The 12,078-nt window shown below is 34.4% G+C and overlaps 2 protein-coding genes across 3 annotated transcripts in view; one reads left to right on the top strand and one right to left on the bottom strand.

Moving 5' to 3' along the window:
- LOC123564526 (5-demethoxyubiquinone hydroxylase, mitochondrial-like) overlaps nucleotides 1-1,516 on the bottom strand; it is a 38,235-nt gene extending 36,719 nt beyond the window's left edge. Inside the window, exon 1 of one of the 2 annotated variants that reach the window (XM_045358178.2) lies at nucleotides 1,377-1,516. The gene's annotated coding sequence lies outside the window, so the exon portion shown is untranslated. The remainder of the gene's footprint in view (nucleotides 1-1,376) is intronic. The other variant, XM_045358179.2, reaches the window with a different exon arrangement.
- Nucleotides 1,517-1,632: 116 nt separating this feature from the next.
- LOC123564525 (uncharacterized) overlaps nucleotides 1,633-12,078 on the top strand; it is a 79,958-nt gene continuing 69,512 nt past the window's right edge. The window contains exon 1 of the mRNA XM_045358176.2: nucleotides 1,633-1,763. The gene's annotated coding sequence lies outside the window, so the exon portion shown is untranslated. The remainder of the gene's footprint in view (nucleotides 1,764-12,078) is intronic.

The raw sequence follows: 12,078 nt of genomic DNA on the forward strand, positions 1-12,078 counted from the left end.
GATTACATGTAGATAGCGTCACAGGGTTTAGTACCTTAAGTAGTCCATCACAGAAAATTCAATGTGTCATAGATATTAGGTGTATGTCACGTATTTATGTCATCACGGACATCACAGAATCCAAGATTGTCATGGGTTCTAGGTGATCCGATGGCACCAAAAGCGCTCACTATTTTAGCAAAATTGCTGTAACTTTTTTAAATTTTGAGATATATTGATGAAACTTGGATACTTTATATATTTTTGCATGTTTTTTCCATTTATGAACTTCTGTTTTGTCTAACATCCAGAATTTTTGCACTCTGGAACAAAGCCATGTTTCATTATAAATTCCTTTGACACTCTCTGTATGCATCCTTCCTTGCAGGCCAGGTAAAGTACCCTGGTTTTCTTGTTGATGCCACAGGTGGCAGTTACCTACCTAAGATACAGTATGGGTCCATGCACCATATGCACTTGAATTTATTACAATTGTAATGTTTTCTTAGGAAATTTTTTTTTAAACATTATAGCGAGCTCGAAGAGCTGGCCCGAAGGGCCTGCTCGAGAATCGAGCTTTACGGTAACGCAAGTATACTTTCACACTTGGTGATGGATTTGAAAAGTTTCGTCGGAAGTTTTAAAAAAAGCGCACCCTAGCGGACTGGTGCTCACAGGAAGTACTTCTTTCCGCAGTGAATACAGAACTTCATTCAATTGCTAAAAATTATTCATCACTCAACAATAATTAACGAATGATTCCCAGTTGTTTGAAAAAAATAGTATTTGCATTTAAAAGATAAAGCATCGGCCAGAAAATGGAAAAAAATGTCATTAATAAGCAGAAAGAAACAGGAACGCGGTAATGACGTCACCGTGACACCGGCTTCCCATAAATTTTGCAACGTATGATATTCACTGTTATAGGCATGGTGACACTAAATGTAGACTTTTTCAAGTGAATAGGTTCTCCTGCATTCTTGTGACTAGTGAATAGTTTCTTTGTGACAAATAAATGATGCATAATATTTTTAGATAAATCCGATTTCTTTGACCTCGCTTTGAAGCTTTGCCTTAGTTCATATTAATTGTAAAAAAATGACAAAAAGCCTTTCAGTTTCTTGTCTCTTCCTTTTTTTCACTCTTTCAAGTTAAGGAAATGAATAATGTGCACGACTGTTAAATCATCGTGAAGATAACCAACAGACAAAATTTGTTCTATGCTCTGCGTGTCTGTTAAATAGCGCATATTGGTTAATTGCGCTTAACATTTATACTTTCACTTTAATAACGTTACATTTACAAGGTTGTGTGAAGCTGGTGGTAATTTATACAATGAAGTTATGGTTGTTTTCTTGAATTTGTGGTGATATTAGAACGGATAACATTTACTTTACCTGTTCAACAAAATTCTACAAGTCAAAAACCTGCAACTGAGTAATTTGCACCGAAATAACTAATGTTATTGTTTCGTAACAATTTTTTGACTGGAGGCTGCCATATTGCAGGAACGCGGTGAAAATAAAAGGAATGTATTTTTTTCAAAGAATTAATTTCGATTTAAAAAATATTGTCAAATTTAAGTATTTTTTACTTTTATATTTTCATGTTTGATATTTTGAAAATCATAAGGCTTTTTATTCGTTTCTAATTTTAACCAATCAGCGTTCTTCTACTTCAGCTTGTTTTCCAATTTTCATGATTTTGACAGATGGTGGGAAACTGAATGCAGTAATCAGTGAATGGATATAGATTCTTATGTTTAGCATAATTATTCAGTCATGGTAAGAATATTCGATATTTAAAGTAATAAACGTTGGTGCATGTAAATGTCAGTGCTGACTTTATTATTTATATTTTTCGAGCATCCATCAATCAACAACCAGATCAGCTGTTTCAATTGTTTTAAATAGCTATATATATATGCCTGTTTCTCGTCGATTCGAGCTTTCTCATCGATTCGAGCCCTTGTGTTTTAGTAAAATTCATGCTCATGTAGCATGTTCTTCCATCAGAAACTTGTGTCATTTACATTTTAAAATGCCTTGGAAAATATTAGTCATGAAACCACTGAAAAATTGATTATATACCTATTTTAAATTTTTGCATCAAAAATTACTTATTTCAAAAGGAAATTACATAGTGGGTAATATTGTGAGCCCAAATTTCAAATTAAAAGCACCCTGAGCATATTTCGACTGTTGTAACGAGTGCACAAGAAGTCAATCTTGATAGAAATTTGCTTTATGGAAATAGAATATGCAAACATAAACATTTAATGACCTTCCAAACAGAGGGCTCGAATGGATGAGAAAGTTATAAACTGATGTGGAGTTTCACCTCCTTCAGTCTTGTGCAAAAAAGTACATATAAAAGATGATAACATTGTAATTCTTATTGCCCATTGTTAAATGCAAATATTTTTGTAACAAAAAACAAAAGTTATTTAATTGAACAGGTTTACAAAAATTTGCACACCTCTAAAAGATTTAAGAGGCTCGAATCAAGGAGAAAGCAGCATACAAATGTAAGTTATATGATCACAGACACTACTTTCAGTTCTGTATTCTCGGATAGTAAAGAAATGTTGAAATACATTTGAAGCAATGTTGCATGAATTCTAAAATGTTTATATTTTAGTAAAAATACTTAATTCTAGCCCAAAAATAGCAAAGAAATTGTAACAAATTCCAAATTTTAGCCCTAATTTTTGCATAAAACGGCCTTAAATATATCCCCAATTTTTTTGTCAGAAGGTGGTGGACAGGCTATAGAAAATGTCATTGCATTGATTTGTTGCTGGTAGACTGACATATACTTGTAAATATTTGTCTTATTTACGTACTTGACTTAGGTGTAAAAAAAAAGTTGTTTGTTTCCAGTGACCCGACCTACCCTATTTTTTTACCGCCGACCCTAAACTTTTTTAGCGGTAAAATCGGGCCGCATATTTTTGCAAATAAGTATATTATTATTTTTATAGCTCTTTGCACGAATGGACTACTCCACCGATCGGGCGAGTGGTTTTTTCGTGGTAACTTTACCAAATTGAGAAATTACATCAGGCAAAATTACCTGGATTGACTGGAATTTACCCGCGAATCGTAAAAATATCAAAACGTCGTGCTGGTAATTTTCCATTCCACAATCACTTGCGCCCTATCGTAATATCTAATTTACATTGTGGTTACTTTTGACACAAAAAACGCGCATAGTGCATTCATTTTTTAATATAATCGCTTCAAATTTTCAACACCGCTTGAGAACTAATACAGTTTGAGTTCTATAACAATTTTAATAAGATATCCACAGGAGTGTAGGCAAAATTCTTTAAAAACGATCAAATTTTCATATAATGTTTTGTAAAATTTCTAACAGCGCGATCTTGATTATTTACTTCTTTCTTAAAGTAAATAAACGGTACTTACTATGGTAATAAAATTCAGACTTTTGACCAGAATGTACAAAAAACACAATTAAAAAATCTTAAATAATGAAAAAGCGGCAGCAATTTAAATACATGGAGTAAAACGATTTTTGGCAAACAGATTTCTGTTAGCACGGCAGAATAGGTTACGTGACCTCGTGAACGTAAATAGAAATGTGGTTTTAAAATAAAGCAGTATGATGTTGTTGCTGATTTTAGTAAATTTTAAATTATTCATTGTACATGTATTTTTTGACACAACACTTTGTTAGATATTCTTTTCAAACAATAATGTAAAATTCCTTGAGGGCAAATATGTCACAGAGGTAGGCTATCCACTATCATCGTTCACGGTTTGACACATTTACATGTCAGTTTATTCGGGATATTGCACATTCGCTTTAAAAAAAGATAAAGAAAAAACTTTTTTATTGATTTCTTCCAAAGAGCTATAAAAATATTTTATACTTCTTTGTTTCTTCTCAACAATTTAAGGAATCGAGAAAGTACAATTAGACAGTGATGTGTCACATGGCGCGAAAACATGACGTAATGCCATGACAATCTCGGGCAACTATACCGCTTTGATCTCCACTTCAGATGCCATAATAACCGATACACTTCTTTTAGCTCTTTGAGGGGGTGTTAATTGATGAGGAAAACAAGGCTAATTACTTAGTTTATCATCAGAATAATTACCGATAATTGTTAATTATTTTTTTCACTTTCAACACGGGTCGACGTCGGGTGGATGATGATTATTATGTCCATATTTTGGGACACTTTACAAAAAAATTATTGTTCTGGATAACAGATTGCTAGTCTTCCTTTTTTAATTATTTTAGAAATAAGCCGTTTCTTTGAGTCAATTGAAGTTATGACGTTTGGAGGTCCACTAAAGTCTGAGCAGGTCTACTAGATTTCAACAGTTGGTGGACCTGCTGAAAAAAGTTAAGGTCGAGGCCTGCAGAGGCTTGAAAAGTCAGGTTTTAGATGGGATTTATAGTAGTAGTAAGACGTTAAACAACCACTTGCAGCTTTAATAATTCACAATTTGGGCATACCAGTCAAAACTTCATTGTCTGGCATTTCCAGTTAATCCAGAATTTTAGATTGGGGTAGGGGCTGATGGTATTAATCTCAATGCAGATCAAAGGTTCAAATCATATTCCTGGCCAGTGTGCTTTTACTTGGTTTTAGTTTGAAATATAAATGTTGGTTGTTGAATAATATTCAATATTAAAATTATATTATTTAAAGAGAGAATCCACAGCAAGATTTCATTTAAGTTTCACGTTTAATTAAATATAAACCATGTTCTCCGCAAGTAATTGCCAACTTCTCCACATGAATTAGCGGCGTAGAATGAATGATATAGGACACAATGATCCTATGACCACTTGATCCATAGATCGACTGCTCTACCTTGAGCTAATTGGATGGGCTTATAAATCTGGAAATGAAAAAACAACAACAACAAAATGCAAACATGTAAAGCAAATATTTATTTCATAATATTTAAATACACAATCAAACGGCATTTTATATTGCTAAAACATCATCAAAGTCATTGTACATCCGGGTGTAAATCAAACATAACAATAGGATGCATGTTTATAAGGTTTATAATCTCCCTGTTTGAAACTACTGTAGTGTTACATGCAGGTTAAAAAAAAAAAAAAAAAAAAAAAAAAAAAAATGCCTACCTACCTACCCTATTTTTTTTTTGCCATGTCACTGGAAACAAACAACTTTTTTTTTTAGGCCTTATTGGGATGACTTATTTTTTTATGATCTGTTATTTTATTGTTGTCATCCCTCTAAACCTTACCCGAATCTGCATTTTACTGTTGGAAAAACGAAAACATTAAAAAATCCAAAAAAGTCATAAAATACTGGTCAAACTTACTTGCTCCAATAAATTAAACATTAATATTCCTGTAAAAACTTCAAATGGGTTGAATATAACTTGATCATTATTCTAAAAAAGAGACTTAAATCTTTGGAAATATGTGGAGACAGGTGCGAGGAGCTATCTACCCTGACACCAGTTTCAATACACAGTGGACTGCCGATGACACTAATTTGCAGAAAGAAAACACAAAATATACATTAAAAAAATGTCAGCAAGGCAATTTTATGCTTTAATGTCAACATAAATTAATCATCAGAGATTTACAAATGAATTGTACATGTACCAGAAAACATTCCCAATGGATTTCATTGGGGATTTCCTAACAGAAATATGCAGAATAAGTTTGGACGTGAAGGGACAGCGACAGTCAAAAGTTATCATGCTGTCCCAAAACGTTCTATTATTTGGACTAAGTTTTGGTATTCTTCACATGTATGAGAGGTGTCCTGTATTGTATGTATGTAAAATAACAAGAGTGTCAGAGTTAAATGCATTTGATTAGCCTGGGAAGCCGTTGATAATATTTGTGCTTTGTCAGAAGAAATCATACCTAATACCTACGCATTAAAGATCACTTAATTTGCGCTAATTAGTGTTAATTGGCATTCATCGAGTTTCTGATATTATCAACGCCTGGGGAAATCTGAAGGAGTTTCCATGTTACTACTGATTATCGATTTTCTATAATTTGCCTAATTAACATGTGATCAGATTTGCGCTTGTTTGAAATGGAAACGAGGCAGTGATGCCGAAAATTCGGCAATTTCCGCAGATCACTAGGTCTGCATTAATATAACTTCTTGATAGCTATGACGCAAATTTAAGTTTATACTGATATATTTAAAAGTTGTTACAACTTGCTGGAAAAGCTATGGGAGGTAAGAACTGGTATTTGTGTATGGCCCGGAAATGTTCGGAAACCTTCGGAAGTACACAATTCCGATCTGTCTTTTCCGTGAGAATTCCGTTTCTATTTTTAGCCATGGTATATTGCTTTCAGAAGTTATCATTCTTTATCAAACACCCACATATTTCGGGTGTAATATAGGTGGCGCTGCGGTCGGAAAACATGTTTCCCCAGGCTGTCAATTTGCAGGTATTTTAAAAGTTAGAAATTGTCAGACTGGATTCCCAGGCTAGCATTTGATAAGCTGGCTGTTTTTAAAATTGGATATCTTATTCTTGCGATTGTGATAAGATTTCCATGAATGTCTGTAAAGATGTAGTATTGAAAAATGCACAAAGCTATCCTAAACTGAACTGATGAAATCAGCGCATAATTAATAGCAAGGGGAGAAATATCACTTGAAATTCTATTAAAATCTGAATGTTTTGAATAGGTTATATACATTTTCCTTCACAGCAAAATATACAGAAAAAAACTTTTAGAACAACTTTTAATGAAATTCTTAAAGGATGTTCACCAAACTTGGTAAGATTTAGCAAGGTGAGAGTCCTAGGCCCATTTAGGTCTCGTGTTGATTTTGCGAGTATGTGAGCTTTCATTTTTAAATTTTCTTTTAAAAACTTGTCCTCTTAAACTATAATGCCAATTTTAGTCAAACTTCTTGAGCAGGAATCTTCCTTGTGTTTATAGCCCACTATCTTGAGCCTCGTAAAAGATTTATTCAAATCGGTGAAAAAATGAAATACTTACAGTGTTTTTAAGTTCTGAATCGATGTTTATTAATTTTCTTGCCGTAATACCCGAAAATGATGACACGTACCATGTGGTATGTACATACTGATTACATGAATATTCTTTTGGCTTTATTAAGTTTAAATTTTTTCTGTGTGGAGTATAAGTCAAGACCCAAATATAGTAGTGTTACAATTTAACACAATCTACCTGAATTTCACGCTACATTATATAACCAGCAATCAAGATTATAGATCTGTCAATGACACTTAATTCATGAATGGTAGAAGGGTGCTTCATTAGCAAAGCTCAATGAATGGTGCGTGACAGTTATAACATATATTGTATTATTCTCTTGGTTTATCATGTTTATATTGTTATAAGAGAGCTTCAGTGAAACAATCAAAGATCAGCTCAGTCCATTTATGAGGGTGAGAAGGGTTTTTGATATAATGTACATGTACTCTCTAACAAGTTGTTGAACCAGAAAATTATAGATTTAAATACAAAGGATTAGATTTGCTGCCTTAGTTGTAAATGGGGAAAATCCCAGTGGTAACGGATGCCAGTGATCATTTTATATTTAGTACTGGTTTAAGTCCAACTTTGCCATGTCATTTTTAACTTGACTATATGAAGTATGGAGAGCTGTCCTACTTGACCCAGTATCATCCTCGTTCGGTTAAAGTTTCGTTGCACTTTCTTTTTATCTCTGTAATTACTTGATGGATTTGTTTCAGTCTTAAAATATTTATTTTTCATCATCACCCACATCATATGGCATAAGGGCCATAACTCTTGCACCAATATCTCATGAATTAGCCCCCCTTTTTACTTAGAATTTCAGGTTAAAGTTTTGATGCACTTTTACTCTGTTTCAGTTATTACTAAATGGATTTGATTCAGACTTGAAGTATTTGTTCCACATCATCACCCACATCATTATGACACAAGGGCCATAACTCTGACACCAATATGTCATGAATTATGTCCCCTTTTTACTTAGAATTTAATGTTAATTTTAATGCATTTTCACTATATCTCAATTTAGACCCCTATTGATTTTGGTAGGATTTACAGAGTAGATGACCCTTATTGTTTTTGGGGTCACTTGAGCAAAGGTCAAGGTCACAGGGGCCTGAACATGGATATCCATTTCCGATCAGTTACTTGAGAACCATTTGACCTAGAACCTTCAAACTTCATAGGGTGATAGGACTTACAGAGTAGATGACCCGTATTGTTTTTAGGGGTCACTCCATCAAAGGTCAAGGTAACAGGGGCCATCTGTCTGTCACACTTCATTTTCAGTCAGTAACTAGAGAACCATTTGACCTAGAACCTTCAAACTTCATAGCTGATAGGGCTTACAGAGTAGATGACCCCTATTATTTTTGAGGTTAATAGATCAAAGGTCAAGGTCACAGGGGCCTGAACATGGAAAACTGCTTCTAATCAATAACTTAATAACCACTTGGCCCAAAATGTTGAAACTTCATAGGATGATTCAGGAATTTTTTTCTTTCATAATAGCGAGGGGCCGTTAATAGGCCCCTTCCCCTCCGAAAATTTCTTTTGAATCATGCAGTTTTCCCCAAAAATTGACTGGGCCCCTTCCCCTCCTGGTAAAAAAACCCCTGTGATTGGACATGTAGAGCAGATGACTGCTAATGATTTTTGGGTCACTTGATCAAAGTTCAAGATCACAGGGACTAGAACATGGAAAACGGTTTCTGATAAATTGAGAATCATTTGACCCAGAACCTTGAAACTTAATAGAATGATAGGACTTACAGAGTAGATGACCCTTATTGTTTTTGGGATCACTTGAGAAAAGATCAAGGTCACAGGGGCCTGAACATGGAAAACACTTTCCCATCAATAAATTGAGAACCACTTAACCCAGAATGTTGAAACTTCATAGGATGATTGGACATGCAGTGTAGGTGACCCCTATTGATTTTGGGATCACTCGATCAGAGGTCAAGGTAAGGGACCAGAACATGGAAAACCAGGGCTCTCGCGACTGGGCGACTTGAGCGAAATAGGCGCTCTAGAACTTCAAACTTCGCTAACCTCAAAGCGAAAATGCAAGTCGCCAGATTTTCTTTGATTTCCGCACTCGCTAATTACTGCTACCCAGGCTGTTGACAATTTGCACAGTGTCATAATGAGTGTGGAATACACAAACACACGCCGGCAGCATAATTTAAGCTCCGCCTACCTCAGGTACTTGCGAGATTATCCTGAGAAGTGTGAAAGCGAATCAAATTATCCGATACACCAGTCTATTGTATTAAGCCAATCAGCACCGTGTTTACGTCTTTGACACTTCGCGTTTATTGTCAACATGTTCTAGTGCAAAAAACAACAACAATATTTAATTAAAGAAACTGCTGATTAACCATGCGATTAATTGGAATATGGCACACAATTATTTGTTATCTATGATAAAAGAACGACATGTAATGTATTTTTTTTTTTTTTTTTTTTTTTTTTTTTTTTTTTTTTTTTTTTTTTTTAGCTACAAAGAATATAGCCCGTTTATTCAAAACTTTACACACACATACATATATAGATACATACTTCTGAACAGATCAGTGAACAGAGAAAAATCATTCAAATATACATCAGTACGTAATTCAATATAATATGTATAATATGATTATAGACAGAAAAAAAACTATAAGAACATTCAAATATACATCAGTATGTAGTTCAATATATTATGATTGTATGATGATACGAATGTGGGCGTGTAAAGTATGATGTTTTGTTATGAGATAAGAGTCTAAAGGCGTCAGAGAGTTAGAGTATGAGTTGGAAAGAGATAATTCAAGGAGAAAAGGTAACTAAAATGGTCCGAAGAAAGTAACAGTATCCTTCACTTAGACCTCCTAAATGTTGGGATGTCGCAATTTATAGCGGCAGCCGATCCCATTTTTTGTTATAGCTGGTTATTTTATTCTTTTTTAATGCTATGTGCTTTTCAATTTCTTTCTTTGTTTTGAGATAATTAATAAACGATTCAATCCTTGGATTATGATTTCCTAATTTGCATTTATATATGAAGTATTTTGCTAAGATTATGATGTAATTTATTATCTGTTGAGTTGGAGATTTTGTTTGAGAACCAAATGAAACATTTTGGAAGTTTAATGTATAATCTATACCTTTGTTATTTAAGAATTGTTTGATACATGACCAAAAGTCTTGTACGATTTGGCATTCCCAAAAGAGATGGTTCAAAGATTCTATCTCCATGTTACAAAAATCGCATAAACTAGATTCGATTATTTTGCACTTATGCAGAAACTGATTAGTTGCTATAATCCTTTTAAGATATTTATATTGGAAAACCCTTTATTTTGAGTCTATACAACTAGAAAAAGTCGCACTATATATCATTCTCCAATTTAAATTTTCATAAACACTATTCCATTTAATTTCAGATTTGTTTATTGTCATTGTGTTTTGTTTTCTCTGATATTGTTTATATAGTAATTTATTTGGTTAAACCAAGACATGTAATGTATTAACGACTTCCATCGATGAATTTATTTGAATATGTATTTCTAGATTACTGTACACATTTTACTTTCAGTTTTATATTTCGATTGAGATACTGACATTCTTCAGTGAATGACTCTGTGCAAAGGGCTATAAAAAATAAATACACTTCTACTTCTTTGCTTCTTTACACTTCATACATGTACAAGATATAACCAAAATTCGGCGTGTTACATTTATAGCATCCGCTTGAATTTTGAAAACGACGTTTTTCAGAATTTTGTAACAAAACCATAACCACTGTATGGGAAATGATCTAACTAAGAAAATGAATGGTCACATCAATGTTTTTTATCAAGAAACAAGAAAATTTCAGCCACCTATCGAATCACTCAACATCATTGCGGTAGAAAAAGTCTTCCCACTTCTCCCTAAAGTAACCGCCTCGGTAGCCTAGTGGTAGAGCGTCCGCTTCGAGTGCGGGAGGTCGTGGGTTCGATCCCCGGCCGCGTCATACCAAAGATGTAAAAAATGGTACTAGCAGCTTCCTCGCTTGGCGCTCAGCATTAAGGGGATAGTGATAGGACTGGTCATCCCAGTGTCAGTATAATGTGACTGGGTGGGGAACCTGCCACGTGTCTACGGCGTGATATTCCAGTGAGGCAGCACTATAAAGTTGGGCATTGTGCTCACTGCTACAAGTAGACACCGTCGTTTATATGACTGAAAAATAGTTGAAAAAAGACGTTAAACCCGAACACACACACTCTCCCTAAAGTCTCCCCACTTCTCCCTAAATCAGCTTGAGGGAGAAGTGACTTCTCCCAAATATTTGGACCTAGCTAGACCCCTGAAAACTGTTTCCAATCCATAAAACTTGAGAACCACTAGGCCCAGAATGTTGAAACTCTGTAGGATAATTTGACATGCCGAGTAGATGATCCCTATTGCAGCCAAAAATCAGTGTCTCTTTGACGTTCACTCCTGTACCCTATTGACTTCTTGCCTATTACTACTATGCATTGGGGGAGAGGCAAGCGCTTTTCTACAAAAGCATCTTCTAGTTAACTATTTGATGTAAATTCATGAAACCTTGCATGAGTCTTTATCATGATGTGACCCTGCACACATGATATTCTTCTTGAGATTTTAGAGCTAATTACAGAGTTATAGCCCTTGAAATAGCCAAAAAAGTGGATTTTTTGTTTGTGATGCTCATAGCTCAAAAAGTATTTGGCCTAGAATAATGAATCCTTTATATAAAATGTTTGTTGAGGCTATATCCCCTTAAGAGTCTGAAAACATTCGAATTATTGCCCCTTATTTGTGACAAATGTTCTAGTGGGGGCACGACCTGTGTCCTACAGACTTATTCTGGTTTTATTATACTAAGTTATGGCAAATAAGAAAAAATCAACAACAACACGTGTAGCGTTTGTTCATAGATGATTATTAACTTCCAACGTTTCGGCGTTAAGCCTTCCTCAGGGGGAGAGGAAGGCTTAACGCCGAAACGTTGGAAGTTAATAATCATCTATGAACAAACGCTACACGTGTTGTTGTTGATTTTTCTTATTTGTTAATAATTTTCTACATACAACAACATGG

The sequence above is a fragment of the Mercenaria mercenaria genome, chromosome 2 (assembly GCF_021730395.1).
Source record: "Mercenaria mercenaria strain notata chromosome 2, MADL_Memer_1, whole genome shotgun sequence".
Taxonomy (NCBI): Eukaryota; Metazoa; Mollusca; class Bivalvia; order Venerida; family Veneridae; genus Mercenaria; species Mercenaria mercenaria.